Consider the following 16,181-nt stretch of genomic DNA (forward strand, 5'->3'; position numbering starts at 1 on the left):
CAGTATCACAGTATGTTTGGGATTGGAAGGGACCTCAAAAGCTCATCCAGTCCAATCCCCCTGCTGGAGCAGGAACGCCTAGGAGAGGTCGCACAGGAAGGTGTCCAGGTGGGTTTGAATGTCTCCAGGGAAGGAGGCTCCACAACCTCCCTGGGCAGCCTGTTCCAGTGCCCTGTCACCCTCACTAAGAAGAAGTTCTTTCTCAAATTTAAGTGGAACCTCTTGCATTCCAGCTTGATCCCATTGCCCCTTGTCCTATCATTGTTTGCCACTGAGAAGAGCCTGGCTCCATCCTCGTGGCACTCACCCTTTATATATTTATAAACATTAATAAGGTCACCCCTCAGTCTCCTCTTCTCCAAACTAAAGAGCCCCAGTTCTCTCAGCCTTTCTTCATAAGGGAGATGCTCCACTCCCTTCAGCATCTTTGTTGCCCTATGCTGGACCCTCTCCAGCGGTCCCCTGTCCTTCTGGAACTGAGGGACCACAACTGGGCACAATATTCCAGGTGTGGTCTCACCAGGGTGGAGTAGAGGGGAAGGAGGACCTCTCTGACCTACTGACCACCCCTCTTCTAATACACCCCAGGTACCATTGGCCTTCCTGGCCACAAGGGCACAGTGCTGGCTCATGGTCATCCTGTTGTCCACCAGGACCCCCAGGTCCCTTTCCCCTACACTGCTCTCTAATAGGTCATTCCCCAACCTATACTGGAACCTGGGGTTGTTCCTGCCCAGATGCAGGACTCTACACTTTCCCTTGTTAAATTTCATCAGGTTATCCCCCGCCCAACTCTCCAGCCTGTCCAGGTCCTGCTGGATGGCAGCACAGCCTTCTGGCGTGTCAGCCACTCCTCCCAGCTTGGTGTCATCAGCAAACTTGCTGATGGTACACTCAATTCCCTCGTCTAAATCATTAATGAATATATTGAATAATATTGGCCCCAGTACTGACCCCTGAGGCACTCCACTAGATACTGGCCTCCAACTGGACTCCACACCATTGACCACCACTCTCTGGCTTCTCTCCTTAAGCCAGTTTGCAACCCACCTCACTACTCTATTGTCCTCAATTTAGCTGTGAGGATGCTGTGCAGACTGTGTCAAAGGCTTTACTGAAGTCAAGGTAGACCACATCCACCACTCTGCCATCATCCATCCACCTTGGTACATTCTCATAAAAGGCTATGAGGTTGGTCAAGCATGACTTACCCTTGGTAAAGCCATGCTGACTGCCCCTAATGACCCTCTTATCCCTGATGTGCCTTGAGATGGCACCAAGGATAAGCTGTTCCATTACTTTCCCAGGGACAGAGGTGAGGCTGACCGGTCTATAATTACCCAGGTCCTCCTTCTTGCCCTTTTTGAAGACTGCAGTGACATTTGCTTTCCTCCAATCCTCGGGCACCTCTCCCGTTTCCCAAGACTTGGCAAAAATGATGGAGAGCGGTCCAGCAATGACCTCAGCCAGCTCCCTCAGCACCCGCGGATGCATCCCATCTGGGCCCATGGATTTATGGACGTCCAGACTACTTAATTGTTCCCTAACCCAGTCCTCATCGACTAAAGCAAACTCCTCCATTAACCTGGCTTCATCCGCGGTCTCAGGGGTACAGGGTTCCCCAGGACAGCCCTCCAGCGGAGTAGACAGAGACAAAGAAGGCATTCAGCAATTCTGCCTTCTCTGTGTCTTCTGCCACCAGGGCACCCACCTCATTCATCAGTGGGCCTACATTGCCTCTGGTATTAGTTTTATCTGCTATGTATTTGAAAAAGTTCTTCTTGCTGTCCTTGACCCCTCTCGCCAGCTGTAATTCTAAGGAGGCCTTGGCTATCCTAGCTGCCTTCCTGCATCCTCTAACAGCAGCCTTATATTCCTCCCAAGTGGCCAGCCCCTGCTTCCATGACCTGTAAACTCGCCTCTTCTGCTTGAGCATACCCAACAGACCCCTATTCAACCACGCAGGCCTTCTGGCTCCCTTCCTCGACTTCCTACGTGTGGGGATGCTCTGATCCTGAGCATGGAAGAAGCAATCTCTGAATGCAATCCAGCTCTCTTGGGCCCCTTTTCCTTCAAGCAGTCTTGCCCATGGGATTTCCCCCAGCAATTGCTTGAAAAGGCCGAAATTAGCCCTGCCAAAGTCTAGGGTTGCAATTCTACTTGCTATTCTGTTCCTGCCACACGAGATGCTGAACTCCACCATCTCGTGGTCACTGCAACCCAGGCAGCCCTCGACCTTTACTGCTTCGACCAGACCCTCTTTGTTAGTGAGGATGAGATCCAGCAGTGCACCTCTCCTGGTCGGCTCCTCCACCATCTGCATGAGGAAGTTATCATCAAGGCACTGGAGGAACCTCCTGGACTGTGGCTGGCTGGCTGAATGGTCCTTCCAGCCATTAATAAATACTGGCCATCATTAATAAATACTGATCGCCATTAATAAATACTGACCATCATTAATAAATACTGATCGTTATTAATAAATGCTGATCACCATTAATAAATATTGATCCTTATTCATAATGCTGATCATCATTAATAAATACTGGCCATCATTAATAAATACTGATCATCATTAATAAATACCAATCGTTATTAATAAATACTGACCGTCATTAATAAATACTGATTGTCATTAATAAATACCGATCGTTACTAATAAATACTGACCACCATTAATACATACGGATCGCCATTAATAAATACTGACCATCACTAATAAATACTGATCGTTATTAATAAATGCTGATCACCATTAATAAATATCAATCCTTATTAATAATGCTGATTGTCATTAATAAATACTGACCATCATTAATAAATGCTGATTGTCCTTAATAAATACTGACCATCATTAATAACTACTGATCGTCATTAATAAATACTGACCGTTATTAATAATTACTGATCACCATTAATAAATACTGATCGTCCTTAATAAATACTGACCATCATTAATAAATCCTGATCACCATTAATAAATACTGACCGTCACTAATAAATACTGATCGCTATTAACAAATACTGATCACCATTAATAAATATTGATCCTTATTAATAATGCTGATCATCATTAATAAATACTGACCATCATTAATAAATGCTGATTGTCCTTAATAAATACTGACCATCATTAATAAATACTGATCGTCCTTAATAAATACTGACCATCATTAATAAATACTGATCGTCATTAATAAATACTGACCGCTATTAATAATTACTGATCACCACTAATAAATACTGATCATCATTAGTAAATACTGACCATCATTAGTAAATAGTGATCGTCATTAATAAATACTGACCGTTATTAATAATTACTGATCACCACTAATAAATACTGATCATCATTAATAAATACTGACCATCATTAATAAATACTGATCGTCATTAATAAATACTAGCCGTTATTAATAATTACTGATCACCATTAATAAATACTGATCATCATTAATAAATACTGACCATCATTAGTAAATACTGAGCTCAAGGCTCAGGTTGGGCTCCAGGTCAGGCTCCAGGCTCAGGTTGGGCTCCAGGTCAGGTTCCAGGCTCAGGTTGGGCTCCAGGTCGGGCTCCAGGCTCAGGTTGGGCTCCAGGTCAGGTTCAAGGCTCAGGCTGGGCTCCAGGTCAGGCTCCAGGCTCACGTTGGGCTCCAGGTCGGGCTCCAGGTCAGGCTCCAGGCTCACGTTGGGCTCCAGGCTCAGGTTGGGCTCCAGGCTCAGGTTGGGCTCCAGGTCAGGTTCAAGGCTCAGGTTGGGCTCCAGGTCAGGCTCCAGGCTCAGGTTGGGCTCCAGGTCGGGCTCCAGGCTCAGGTTGGGCTCCAGGTCGGGCTCCAGGCTCAGGTTGGGCTCCAGGCTCAGACTGGGCTCCAGGCTCAGGTTGGGGTCCAGGCTCAGACTGGGCTCCAGGCTCAGGTTGGGCTGCAGGCTCAGGTCGGGCTCCAGGCTCAGACTGGGCTCCAGGCTCAGGTTGGGCTCCAGGCTCAGGTCCAGCGCTTCCCCGCAGAGCAGCCCGGGGCTCTGGGCAAAGCCACGCAGCTCGTCGCCCAAGGGAAACAGGTCCATGGTCACCGGGCTCCAAACACCCCGGAGCAAAAACCAGAGCCGCCCCAGGACACCCGGGCTCCCAAAGAGCCTGGAAAAGGGACACAAAGAGTTAAATTGGGGGGGAGTGAAGTGGCTGCTGATGCTGAGAAACCCCCGGGGGTTCGGGGCTGGGGGGAAAGGGGGGATCTGTATAAAAACTGCTCTGGGGAAAAGGGGGGAAGGGGTTGGGCTGCATGGGAATGGGAGGAGGGACGGGAAAACGGGAGAGGGAAACGGGGAAGAGGGAAAAGGGGGGAAAGGGAAAAGAGGGAAAAACGGGGGAAAGAGGGGAAAAGGGGGCAAAGAGGGAAAAAGGGTGGAAAGAGGGAAAAGGGGGGAAAGGGAAAAGAGGGAAAAACGGGGGAAAGAGGGGAAAAGGGGGGAAAGAGGGGAAAAGGGTGGAAAGAGGGAAAAGGGGGAAAAGCGAGGAAAGAGGGAAAAGGGGGAAAAAGGGGAGAAACAGGGATAAAGGGGGGAAGAGGGAAAGGGGGGAAAGAAGGGAAAAGAGGGAAGAGGGAAAAGGGGAGAAAAGGGGGGAAAGAGGAAAAAGAGGGAAAAAGGGGGGAAAAGGGAAAAAGGGGGAAGAGGGAAAAGAGGGAAAGAGGGGGAAAGAGGAAAAAGAGGGGAAAAAGGGGGCAAAGAGGGATAAAGGGGAAAGAGGGAAAAGGGGGGGAAAGAGGGAAAAGAGGGATAAAGGGGGAAAGAGCAAAAAGGGCGGAAAGAGGGAAAAAAGGGATAAAGGGGAAAAGAGGGAAAAAGGGCGGAAAGAGGGAAAAGAGGATAAAGGGGGAAAGAGGGAAAAGGGGGGGAAAGAGGGAAAAAGGGAGAAAAAGGGGGAAAAGAGGGGGAAGAGGGAAAAAGGGGGAAAAGGGGGAAAAAGGGGGGAAACAGGGATAAAGGGGGAAAGAGGGAAAAGAGGGAAAAGGGGGAGGAAAGAGGGAAAAAGTCTGTGGGGGGATTGATGGCGGATCCGCCCCAGCCCCGGGGTCTCTCCTGGAGGGGAGGGACGGGGGGGCTCCAGCGGGGGTGCTGAGGAGATGAGGGGACCCGAGGGGACGATGAGGGGACCCGAGGGACGCGAGGGGACCCGATGGGACACGAGGGGACATGAAGGGACACGAGGGACCCGAGGAGACGCGATCCCCTCACCCGGCGTTTCCCGCCCCGGCGCTTCCCGCCCGCCGGCGCCGCGGCCACGCCCCCTCCCCGCCCGCCACGCCCCCTCGCCGGCGTCACGTGCCGGGGCTGTGTGGCGGGAAAAGGCGGGAGGGAGGAGAGGGAGGCGCTGCCGTTTTGGTGGAGGTTGTGAGGGGAACTGGGGGTCGGCGTGAGGGGCATTGGGGGTCGGTGTGGGGGGAGGAATTGGGGTCGGCGTGAGGGGCATTGGGGGGTCGGGGGGGGACATTGGGGGTCGGTGTGAGGGGGGGCATTGGGTGTTGGTGTGAGGGGGGGATTTGGGGGGCAGTGTGGGGGTGGGGATTTGGGGTCGGTGTGTGAGGGGGAATTGGGGGGCGGTGTGGGGGAGGAACTGGGGTCTGTTGTGGGGGAGAAACGGGGGGTCGGTGTGAGCGGGACATTGGGGGTCAGTGTGGGGGGAATTGGGGGTCGGTGGGGGGGGCTTGGGGGCTCGGTGTGAGGGGGAATTGGGGGTCGGTGGGGGGGGAAGTTGGGGGTTGGTCTGGGGAGGATTTGAGGGGTCAGTGTGGGGAAGATTTGGGGGTCGATGTGAGGAGCATTGGGGGTCGATGTGAGGGGCATTAGGGGTTGGTGTGGGGGGCAGGAACTGGGGGTCGGTGTGTGGGGGGCGTTGGGGGTCGGTGCGAGGGGGAATTAGGGTCCAGGGGGTGATTGAGGGTCGGTGTTTGAGGGGGGAATTGGGGGGTCGGTGTGGGGGAGGTCAGTACGGGGGGGCCTTGGGGGTCGGTGTGAGGGGGCATTGGGGGTCAGTCTGGGGAGGAATTGGGGGTCGGTGTTGGGGGGGAGCATTGGGGATCAGTGTGGGGGGAGTTGGGGGTCGGTGGGGGGGGGAATTGGGGTCTGGCGTGGGGGGCGACATTGGGGGTCGGTGTGGGGGGAATTGGGGCTCGGTGTGGGGGGGAAGTTGGGGCTCGGTCTGGGGAGGATTTGAGGGGTCAGTGTGGGGAGGATTTGGGGGTCGATGTGAGGGGCATTAGGGGTTGGTGTGGGGGGCAGGAACTGGGGGTCGGTGTGTGGGGGGCGTTGGGGGTCGGTGCAAGGGGGAATTAGGGTCCGGGGGGTGATTGAGGGTCGGTGTTTGAGGGGGGAATTGGGGGGTCGGTGTGGGGGGGTCAGTTCAGGGGGGGCCTTGGGGGTCAGTCTGGGGAGGAATTGGGGTTCGGTGTAAGGGGGGGCATTGGGGATCAGTGTGGGGGGAATTGGGGCTCGGTGTGGGGGGAATTGGGGCTCGGTGTGGGGGGGAAGTTGGGGGTCAGTCTGGGGAGGATTTGAGGGGTCAGTGTGGGGAGGATTTGGGGGTCGATGTGAGGGGCATTAGGGGTTGGTGTGGGGGGCGTTGGGGGTCGGTGCGAGGGGGAATTAGGGTCCCGGGGGGGGATTGAGGGTCGGTGTTTGAGGGCGGAATTGGGGGGTTGGTGTGCGGGGGCGGCCTTGGGGGTCGGTGTGAGGGGGCATTGGGGGCGAGTGTGGGGAGGAATTTGGGGGTCGGGGGGGGCATTGGGGGGTCGGTGTGGGGGGGGAGCTGGGGGTCGGAGTGGGGGGTGGATTGGGGGTCGGGGTGAAGGGAATGGGGGGGGCATGAGGGGAACGAAGGCGCAGAAACAACTTTACAGCCTCCGGAGCCATGAACCTTCACACCCCGCAGGGCTCCAGAGCAGCTGCGTTCGTTTCGCCATCGGGCGCAAGGGGAGCGATGGTTCCACCCCTCGTGCGCCGCTCCGAGCGGCAGGAGCTGCGTTTAAATACAGCGAGGTGCTCGTGTCCCAACGACCCCAGAGCGCCCGCACACATCCATAACCTTTCCCGCTCATCACTGCCGTGGTCTCCGCCTGGACCCCCCCGTTCGCCTGCGCGGCGCCACCTGGTGCTCTGGAGGAGGGCTCTTTGGATGAAGGCTCCTTCAGCTTCCTCACGTTTGGCTCCTTGTGTTGAATGGACTGGGACCCAAGCTCCAGGTCGGTTGAACCCAGCCTGGCGCCCCCTTTTTGCTGTAAATCTCGGTTCTCTCGGCCCCTCAAGTTCACAGCTGGTGCCGTAAAACTCCTGATCCTGGCACTGGTGGGTTCTGGTTTCCGTACCATGAGTTCACCTAAAGCTCTGAACTGAGCACTTGTGTGGCTCAGCCCTAAAGTGTTGGCTCGTTAGTGGGCACCCAGTTATGTTTTGTTAACCCTTAAAATGTTCGTGCCCTCTATCAGACCCAGGAGTTCGGGCGGGGATTCAGTTCAGGAGGGACCCAGGAGCACCCCGAAGGACCCAGGAGTTGTGGGGGGACCCAGGAGTTCGGGAGAGAGGACCCAGGAGTTCGGGAGTGTGGACCCAGGAGTTCGGGCGGGGATTCAGTTCAGAAGGGACCCAGGAGTGCCCCTAAGGACCCAGTAGTTGGGAAAGGGACCCAGGCGTTTGGGAAAGGGACCCAGGAGTTCGGGAGAGAGGACCCAGGAGTTCGGATGGGGATTCAGTTCAGGACGGACCCAGGAGTACCCCTAAGGACCCAGTAGTTTGGGGGGGACCCAGGAGTGCCCCAAGGGACCCAGGCGTCTGGGAAAGGGGACCCAGACGTTCGGGTGGGGATTCAGTTCAGGAGGGACCCAGGAGTACCCCTAAGGACCCAGTAGCTGGGGAGGGACCCAGGAGTGCCCCAAGGTACCCAGGCGTCTGGGAAAGGGGACCCAGGCGTCTGGGAAAGGGGACCCAGGCGTCTGGGAAAGGGGACCCAGGCGTTCGGGTGGGGATTCAGTTCAGGAGGGACCCAGGAGTACCCCTAAGGACCCAGTAGCTGGGGAGGGACCCAGGAGTGCCCCAAGAGACCAGGAGTCCTGGAGAGGGGACCCAGGAGTTCGGGAGTGCGGACCCAGGAGTTTGGGCGGGGATTCAGTTCAGGAGGGACCCAGATTTTCAGGAATGGGGACCCAGGAGTCCTGGAGAGAGGACCCAGGCGTCCGGGAAAGGGACCCGGGAGTTCAGGCGGGGATTCAGGTCAGGAGGGACCCAGGCGTTCAGGAAAGGGACCCAGGCGTTCAGGAAAGGGACCCAGGCGTTCAGGAAAGGGGACCCAGGAGTTCGGGAAAGGGACCCAGGAGTTCGGGAGAGAGGACCCAGGAGTTCCGGTGGGGATTTAGTTCAGGAGGGACACAGGAGTACCCCTAAGGACCCAGTAGTTGGGGAGGGACCCAGGAATTCGGGAAAGGGACCCAGGAGTCCTGGAGAGGGGACCCAGGAGTTCGGGAAAGGGGACCCAGGGGTACCCCTAAGGACCCAGTAGTTGGGGGGGGACCCAGGAGTTCGGGAGAGAGGACCCAGGCGTCCGGGCGATCCCGCTGCGTGGCCACGCCCCCTCCCATCACCCCGCCCCCCTCTCCTTGGCCCCGCCCCCTCCGCCCCTGCACCGCGCGGGCTCCGTCCCTCTCCTCCCCCCCCGCCCCCCCTGTGCTCCGGGTGCCAAGTTCGAATCCCCCCGCAGCCGCCTCCTCCCCCCGCTCCCTCGGTGTGCGGGGCCTTGCGGGAGCGCTGCGTGCGGGGCAACGCGGGGCGGGAGCCCCCGGCGCCCCCGGGATGCGTGAGGGCGGCCGGCAGGGCCTGCGGCTGAGAGGAATCAACCTGACAAGAGGTTTTGTTCCATGGAACAGGACAGGATGGGTCTTCCCTGAATATCGCTGGATCTCTTACAGTTGGATTAATATTAGGATGGCAACCAGCCCTGTAGCCATAGAACTCTTGTAATCAGTAACCAAACTCTGTTCTTAAAGCTGACATAGATTTATGGTATATTCTTACAAGGCAGGTAACTGTAACCGAGCCTTATTCTTAAGGTGGACATAGATTTACGATATATTCTTTTAAAGTTGGTACCGTAGAAAATAACTGATAATTGTAGCATCTTTTAGATAGAAAGTTTGTGTTATTATAGGTGTGGAATATTCTAATGGTTGTCAGGGGTGTAATGAATATGTATGTGACCAACTTGTATAATAAGGTATGGTCTGAATCAGCTGTTGGAAGCTTTGGGTGCGAACCCCTGGTTTCCCAGCGCTGGAATAAAGCACCGCATGGAACTGTGCCCGTGGTTCTGTGTCCTGATTGCTGACATTAGCACAAATCACAACTGCATTTTTCACATCCTCCTCCTCCTCCTCCTCCTCCTCCTCCTCCTCCTCCTCCTCCTCCTCCTCCTCCTCCTCCTCCTCCCCTCCTGTCCGGGATGTGCAGCTGCAGCAGGCTCAGTGCCAGGGCCACAAGGTGCAGGGGCACCAAGAGCGGGGCCGCAGCCGAGCGGGTCCAGCAGAGCCTTGGGGAGGGCTGCCCTTGGAGCAGGGCCGGAGCTCCAGCCCTCTCCCTGCAGGCCTTGCCCTGCCCCCCCAGCGCTCACCCACTGCCCAGCGCAGCCTCACAGCCACCAAGGAAACACCCACAGCGTGAGACCCAGCGGTTTGCAGGGGGGGCTTTACTGATGGGGGCAAGAGCTGGTGCCAGCAGCCTGGCCGGCACTGGCGCTCGTCACGCCGGAGAAGGCTCTTGCTGGACGTCTCTCTCGCGAGCCTCAGCGCCTGAGACGGTCTCCTGGCACTGGCCGACGTGGAGCAGATCTGCTCTCCAGAGCTGCGGAGTTGAGTACAAAGCTCTGCAGTCTTGTATGCACAGAGGTGCAGAGCAACAAGTCTGGTCAGGACACCTGTGGTGGGATCTGCTGCTGTCTGGAGAGAGCAGGTCCAGGTCCCTGGGGTACAGTCCCACCCTGCTGCTCTCCGTGCCCCCAGGGCTGTCAGGAAAACACCCTCTTTGCCCAGCTCTGGCCTGAAGCTGGCCCACAGCCCCTTTTGCAGAGGCGAGCACTCCAAAAGGCAAACACTCAACTGGGAATGCTCTTTCCCCAGTTGTTTTTCACGGCCTGCGGTACCTGGGCCTCCCATTGCTCTGGCTCTTTTTTCCAGGCCTTTGGCGGTGCCACTGCTGCGCTTCTGCTCTATCTTGCTGCACAAGGACTCCCAGAGCTTGCGTGTTTCCTCCTCCGTGCACGCGCGGGGCTGCGCCTGCAGGACCACGGCAATGCAGCAGCAGGCAGTGTTGGTGTCCCTGGCAGGGGCTGGGGGGATTTCAGCGCCCCCCTCCCTCCTGCCCCTTCTTTTCAGCCTCTCCATCAGCCCTGCTTTGCTCACGGTCCCGACTGCAGAGCCTTTCTGCAACGACCCCTGAGCCAAGGGAGCGCGGGGCTGAAAGCAACCCGGCTGCTTGCTGTCCCAGACCAGCCTGGCCGCACCGTTGCGCCGTCGCCATTACAAACGCCACCACATCGAGCCTTGGGGACGTACCGGTCCTGCCCTCCTCTCCCCCGCCTTGGCAGGGGGTGCAGCCTGGGGTGCAGCTTCCCGCAGGTGTTGGCTGCTGCCTGCCTCTTTCCCCGACCGTTCCCAGCGCAGCACGGCCAGCTCGCTGCAGACACACAGCGGGAGGAGGCGGTGTGAGCACAGGAGCGCGCTCCAGCCGGGCTCCCAGCTGGGCGCCAGCCGCGGCCGCAGGAGCGGCTCTGCCGAGAGGCCGGTGCCAGGAGAAGCGGCTCTCTCCCGCGGGGCTGCGGGGAGCAGGAGGAAGGGACTGCGGGAGAGGAAGCGCTGCCCGTGTCCGGAGAGATTTACCACTGGAGCTTGTCCTGCAGATCCAGCTGCTCATCCCTCTCCCCTCTCCTCTTGCGGGCCACCTGCCCCAGGATGCAGGTCACCACCTCCCGCAGGGCCCGGTCTGTCCGTGGGGAAAGGCTCCTGCAACAGCAAGGACAAAGTCTCCCTGACTCTGCAGCTGGGACCGTCCTGCCTCTTCCCACACTCAGCCCCACAGCTATGCGGCCCCGTTCTGCCCCACAGCCCCCTGGAGGCAGGAGGGGTTTCAAGCCCCTGCTCTGGCCCCTGCTGTGGGGTCTAACCCAGCCCGTTCCCGTGGCTGCAGAAATCCCCGGGCGCCCTGTGCAGCCCCGTGGCTCGGGGGTTGGCTCCCTGTACCCACCACCTCTGGCTCACCCCCACGGCCCCAGGGCTCGGCTGGAGCGGGCACACTCGTACCGCTTCGGGGGGACGCTGTTGTCCTCAGGGACTGTGGGGGGCTCTTCTCCGGCCTCTTCCCAGTCCTCCATAATGGTCCTGATCTCCAGCAGGTCCCAGCTGGACTCGTCTGACTCCACGCTGCTCGGGGAGCTGTCTGAGGAGCACTCGGGGGAGCTGGATTCCTGCACAGGAGGAGACTCTCACACAACAGCCCCGCACCCGGAGGGTGCTGCTTCCCAGCACGCAGACCCCAGAACACTTCTGAATGGACCACAGGGGACGGGGAGAACCGGGAGAAGGAGCTCAGCAGGCCCTGGGGTGACCTCTGAGTGTCACCAGGGTTTCACTGCAACTCTGTGTCCCCCTTCTTGCTCAGGAAGGGCAGCATCACCCGCCAGGCTCTGCTGCAGCAACGCTGCTGTGACGGCTTGGGTGCCAGAGGTGCTTTGCGGTCTCAGCCGCCCCGCGGGAGAAAGTGCTCTTCTTCTGCAGGAATCCCAAGTACCTGGCTCCTCTGCATCTCCTCTGGGTTTTCTGCCTCTCCTTCCACACCGGGTGTCTCCTTTTCTGCCTCGGCCTTTGCTTTCATTGCTCCGGCTGACGGCCGTTTACTTTTTTCCCCTACCGCTGCCTCTTTTTCCTTCTTTTCCTCTCCTTCTAGGAATTTCTGGATATACTGTGGAAGCTTCTCCTCTTTCTTCTTCTGCCGTTTATTCTGGAGGCCGAATGAAATGCAATAGCAGGCAGCATCAGTCTGTCCTGCCACGGCTGAGCTGTTTCCCTCCCTTCCCTCCCTTCTCTTCTGCCTCGCTGTCCACGCTGGTTTGCTCCCAGGTTCCCGCAGGCTCCACCGAGGAGCCCGTCTGGGATGACCAGGGAGATCAGCCACCACCGGGCTACAAACCAGCCGGCAGCTGGCGAGCCCAGACAAGCCCTGCAGCCACCGGGCCGACAGAAACAGCCCCACGTGAGGGCTCTGGGGGTGTTTCCAGGCTGCTGGAAGTGACAAGTATATTCTCAACTGACAGTGACCCGCCTCTCTCCAAGCAAACACCAAAGCAACCGGTCAGTGGTCCCGTGAACACCCAGTGAAGAATCTTGTGAGCACTGGCATGTGTGGAGCAACGCTGCTCTACAGTCCAGTAGGATGTGCTCCTGCAGCATCCGGTGTCGGGTACCTTTTCTCTCCTCTCAATGGCTCTGGCTATGAAGTCCACTTCTCTGGGGGCAACCAGAGGCGGTAGCTTTCCTTTCTCCTCCTTTTCCTTCAAGCAGCTCCTCTGGATGACCGGTAGCTGCCTGCAAAGACACAACAGGGCGTGTTGGCAGGAGCGCAGGAGGAGCTGGTTCTGCATCCTGTGCTTCCAGGTGGTGCACCTGCTTCTGCAGCAGAACGGGCTCTGCTCACATCCTTGTGATCAAGTCCCCAGGCACAGAGAAGACCCCAAGCTGTCAGCCTCGGATGTGCCCAACAGCCCCCCTGCAACCCAGGATGCCCAGGTCTCGGCCCTCTCTTGCTGGAGCACCCAGAGGAACAGGGTCCTGTGCCCGGAGATAGCGCTACGCCCTGTACGGGCAGGGTGGGCGCTGGGGACACAGTGTCAAAGGGAGGAGGACACGACCCCACGGAAAAGCCATCCTGCCACTGAGCTCTCCGTAAGACAGGCGTCAGCGCAGAAGAGGCTCCTGGTTACTCAGGGCAATCCTCTGCAGTAACTAACTGCAGAGCTCTGTTCTCAGCAAACAGAAAGGCCAGGCTCATTTCAACCTGAAGGGAACGCCAAAATGACCTTCTGCTCCTGGAACGAGCCTCTGCACTTGGCTACTCAAGAGATCTGCACATCGGAAGGGAAGAAAGAAATGGTGGTGCCAGCAGAGTCTGCCAAGAAGCTGCAGACACTGCCATGAGCAAGAAACCGTGAGTCAGTGGGACGTGGGCAAAGCGCACGTGGGGTGTTTCCGGGAGAAACGTCTCGCTCCCACAGAGACCGGAGCAGGGGGCCACGCTCACCCGTTTATGCGAGTGTCTCACCTGGCGCGAGGCTCACTCCCCTCGGCTTTCTGACCCTGCTCCGGCGTCACAGTCAGGGCAGGTAACCGATGTGGAGGAAGCCTGGCTCGACGGAGGAGGCGCTTCCCGGCAGCATCCTCTAGAAATGGGAAAGGAGACGGTTCTTCAGAACAGCATCTCGGTGTTGTTCTGGGAACCGGGTGCCACTCGTGTGCCAGTTCCAAGGAGAGTGACGTGCGGGTCTGCTCAGGGCTGTGGTAACACTGGGGAAGGTGGTCCTTTTCATCCCTTTGGGGGAAAGCCATGTTTCCTGGGAGGTCTTAGGCCTTTTCTGACACTGTTTTTTCATCCAACGCCCCATGCCCACAGTGCACCGTTATTCCCTGGGGAAGACTGTTTGCATGGCTTTCTCTCATCCGTGTGCTGAAACGGGGGGTTCCATGGCAGATACTGGTGCTGTCCAGGAGTCATTCTGGGGAGGGGAATCATTTATCTCACGGGAACCCGGCTCTGGGGTTTCTGCATTGGTCCCGTGCACACAGATTTGCTGCTGGGGCAGGTTCACACCACAGGCCGTCACCTTTTCCCTTCACACATCCGTTCAGGTCTATCAGCGCTGGCACTTTGGGCACGGTCTCAAGTTGGTACCTGGCAGAGGAAGAAGGCAGCAGGCTGAAGAAAGGACACCGCGTTGTTTCCCACCGCAGCCCAACCCGGAGGGACGCAGCAGAAGCTCCAGTGCCGGGAGAGGCCCCGTCAGCCTGTGCCCGCGTTTCTCCATCCTTCCCTGAGAATGGCCGTCCTCCCACAAAACCCCCTTGCTGCTGCTGGGGAAATGACTCTGCTCATCGCGCACATGGAGAGCAGAGTATTATCTAGTGCTCTGGTTTTCTAAGACGCCTTTGAATTCTGATCTTGCCCTCCGAGTTCCTCGTAGAGCCTTGCAGATTAACGTTTCCGGACCTAAGAGCAGTCTCTCCCACAGAGGAAAGAAAAGGAGCAGGAGAAACGTAGCGGGAAATGTTGCCTAAATGCGTCTCTAGGTCCACAGCAGGACAGATGCAGAAGCCGTGCCACTGTCCCCCGTTCCTCAAGTGAAGTCAAACGTACCATGGCAGGACGACAACACGTCCAGAAGAGGTCTGGGAAGCAGCGGTGTCATGGCGTGAGATGACCGAGTCCCTCATCTCCGGCATCTGCAACGAGGACAGAGGCGGATGACGGAAGGAGCGGACGCTGGGAAGGGCCGGCTGCTCGCTCCGCCTCAGCCCAGCGCCAGCAAAGAGCCAGAGCCGCCCAAGGGCTCTGGGCTCAGCAAGCCTTGCCCTGCCTGTGCCTCTGCTCCCGGCCCCCACAGTGGGGCACGCAGCGCTCCCCGCCATCAACGCCGGCCTTTTCTCGCAAAGGGCAGCTCCTCTGGGGGCGGCTCTTGCAAAGCCCGGCCATTGCACACCAGGGAGGTGCTCTGCAGAGAGCCTGCTGTGCTCTAGAGCTCCAGGAGCCCAGGGGCTGAACGAGGCATGGCCGGCCAGGGGAAAGCAGCCCCCAGAAAGCATTTCAGAAGCAGCAGGAGTGGCGCTGGGAAAGTGAAAATCCTACCTCGAGAAGAGCTTGCAGCATCTTGCCAGCGCCATTCAGCCTTTCCAGAAAGTCTAAGTAAAATCTCATTTTCACGTCTTTTCCCTGGACAATCAGCATGCCCACGTCCCTCCAGATGATGGCAACGTTCTGCCCGTTCTCTACGCAGGCATGGAAAAGGTGCGTGGTCCTTTCCATGTAGAGCTGCACGGTGCCCTCAGAGACAGCGTTCTCTGAGGCTATCTGAGCATACGGCAGTTGCTCGAAATCTTGGTGGCCTGAAAGACGAGAGAAGAGGAACACATGAGCTTGCAGACCTGCTGGGCAGGCTACAATCAAAGGCCTGCAGCCTCCAGGCCCTCGGGCAACACTTTGGTACTGGGCTGTCTGGCTGGGCCAGCGCCTCTGAGGAGACGCTCGGCTTGTCCCTTCCTCTTAAAGTGGGCAGTGAGGTGCGGAGCAGACAGCGGTGGCTTCTCTGATACAGAAAGGGAAACAAAGAGTCTTAGGGACTTGGTGGGAAGAAGAGTGACTGCGGGACAAAGTGGGGAGATAGGCGCCAGGTCCCAGGGCAGCTGGAGGGTGCCAGCCCGCACTCGGTGCTGTCTTTGTCTTTAGAGAGAAACGCACCCCAAACACAGCCCCAAGCTCCTGGTGCTCCCCGGGGTCCCACAACAGCTGCCCCAAAGGCAGCAGTGACGAGAAGGCGCAGGTGTCCCGCCAGTGGCTTTTGGAAGGAACCGTCTTTCCCCCCTGGGTTTCCCCTGCTTTTCCCCCGTGCAAGGAGGCTGAGGGAGCTGGAAGAGCCCCGGCATTTGCCTGGACGAGGTCTAGAGCAGCGGAAAGGGGGAGCAAGAGTTGAAGCATCATGGAACCAGAAGACACCACCCCAAGGAAGCTGTGAGGGACCCTGTTGTTGAAGCAGGACAAAGAGAGTGCGCTCTTAGCTGCATTGTCCTCTGGTGATTCTTTAAAACAAACAGCTGGGCAGGGTCCTTCCACAGCCGGCCGGCTTTGTCGAGTGGAGCTCTTGGCAGGGCCGCGGTGGGTGGTTGGTGCTCCCCTCAGTCACCTCTGGAGAGCACAGCACCCCTCCCACCCTGCTCAAGGCCAGCGCCGCTTTCACGCTGCTCACCAGGAAAGTCTGTGCAAGCACAGCGGAGCTCACGGTCCTGCGCAACAGCCTTTTCAGGTTGGAACACGGGTCTCTCCACGATCACCAGATCCTGCTCGCTGAGGGCTACTCGCTGCGTGACAACCGCAAAAGTC

The sequence above is a fragment of the Patagioenas fasciata genome, chromosome 28 (genome assembly GCF_037038585.1).
Source record: "Patagioenas fasciata isolate bPatFas1 chromosome 28, bPatFas1.hap1, whole genome shotgun sequence".
NCBI classification, from domain to species: domain Eukaryota; kingdom Metazoa; phylum Chordata; class Aves; order Columbiformes; family Columbidae; genus Patagioenas; species Patagioenas fasciata.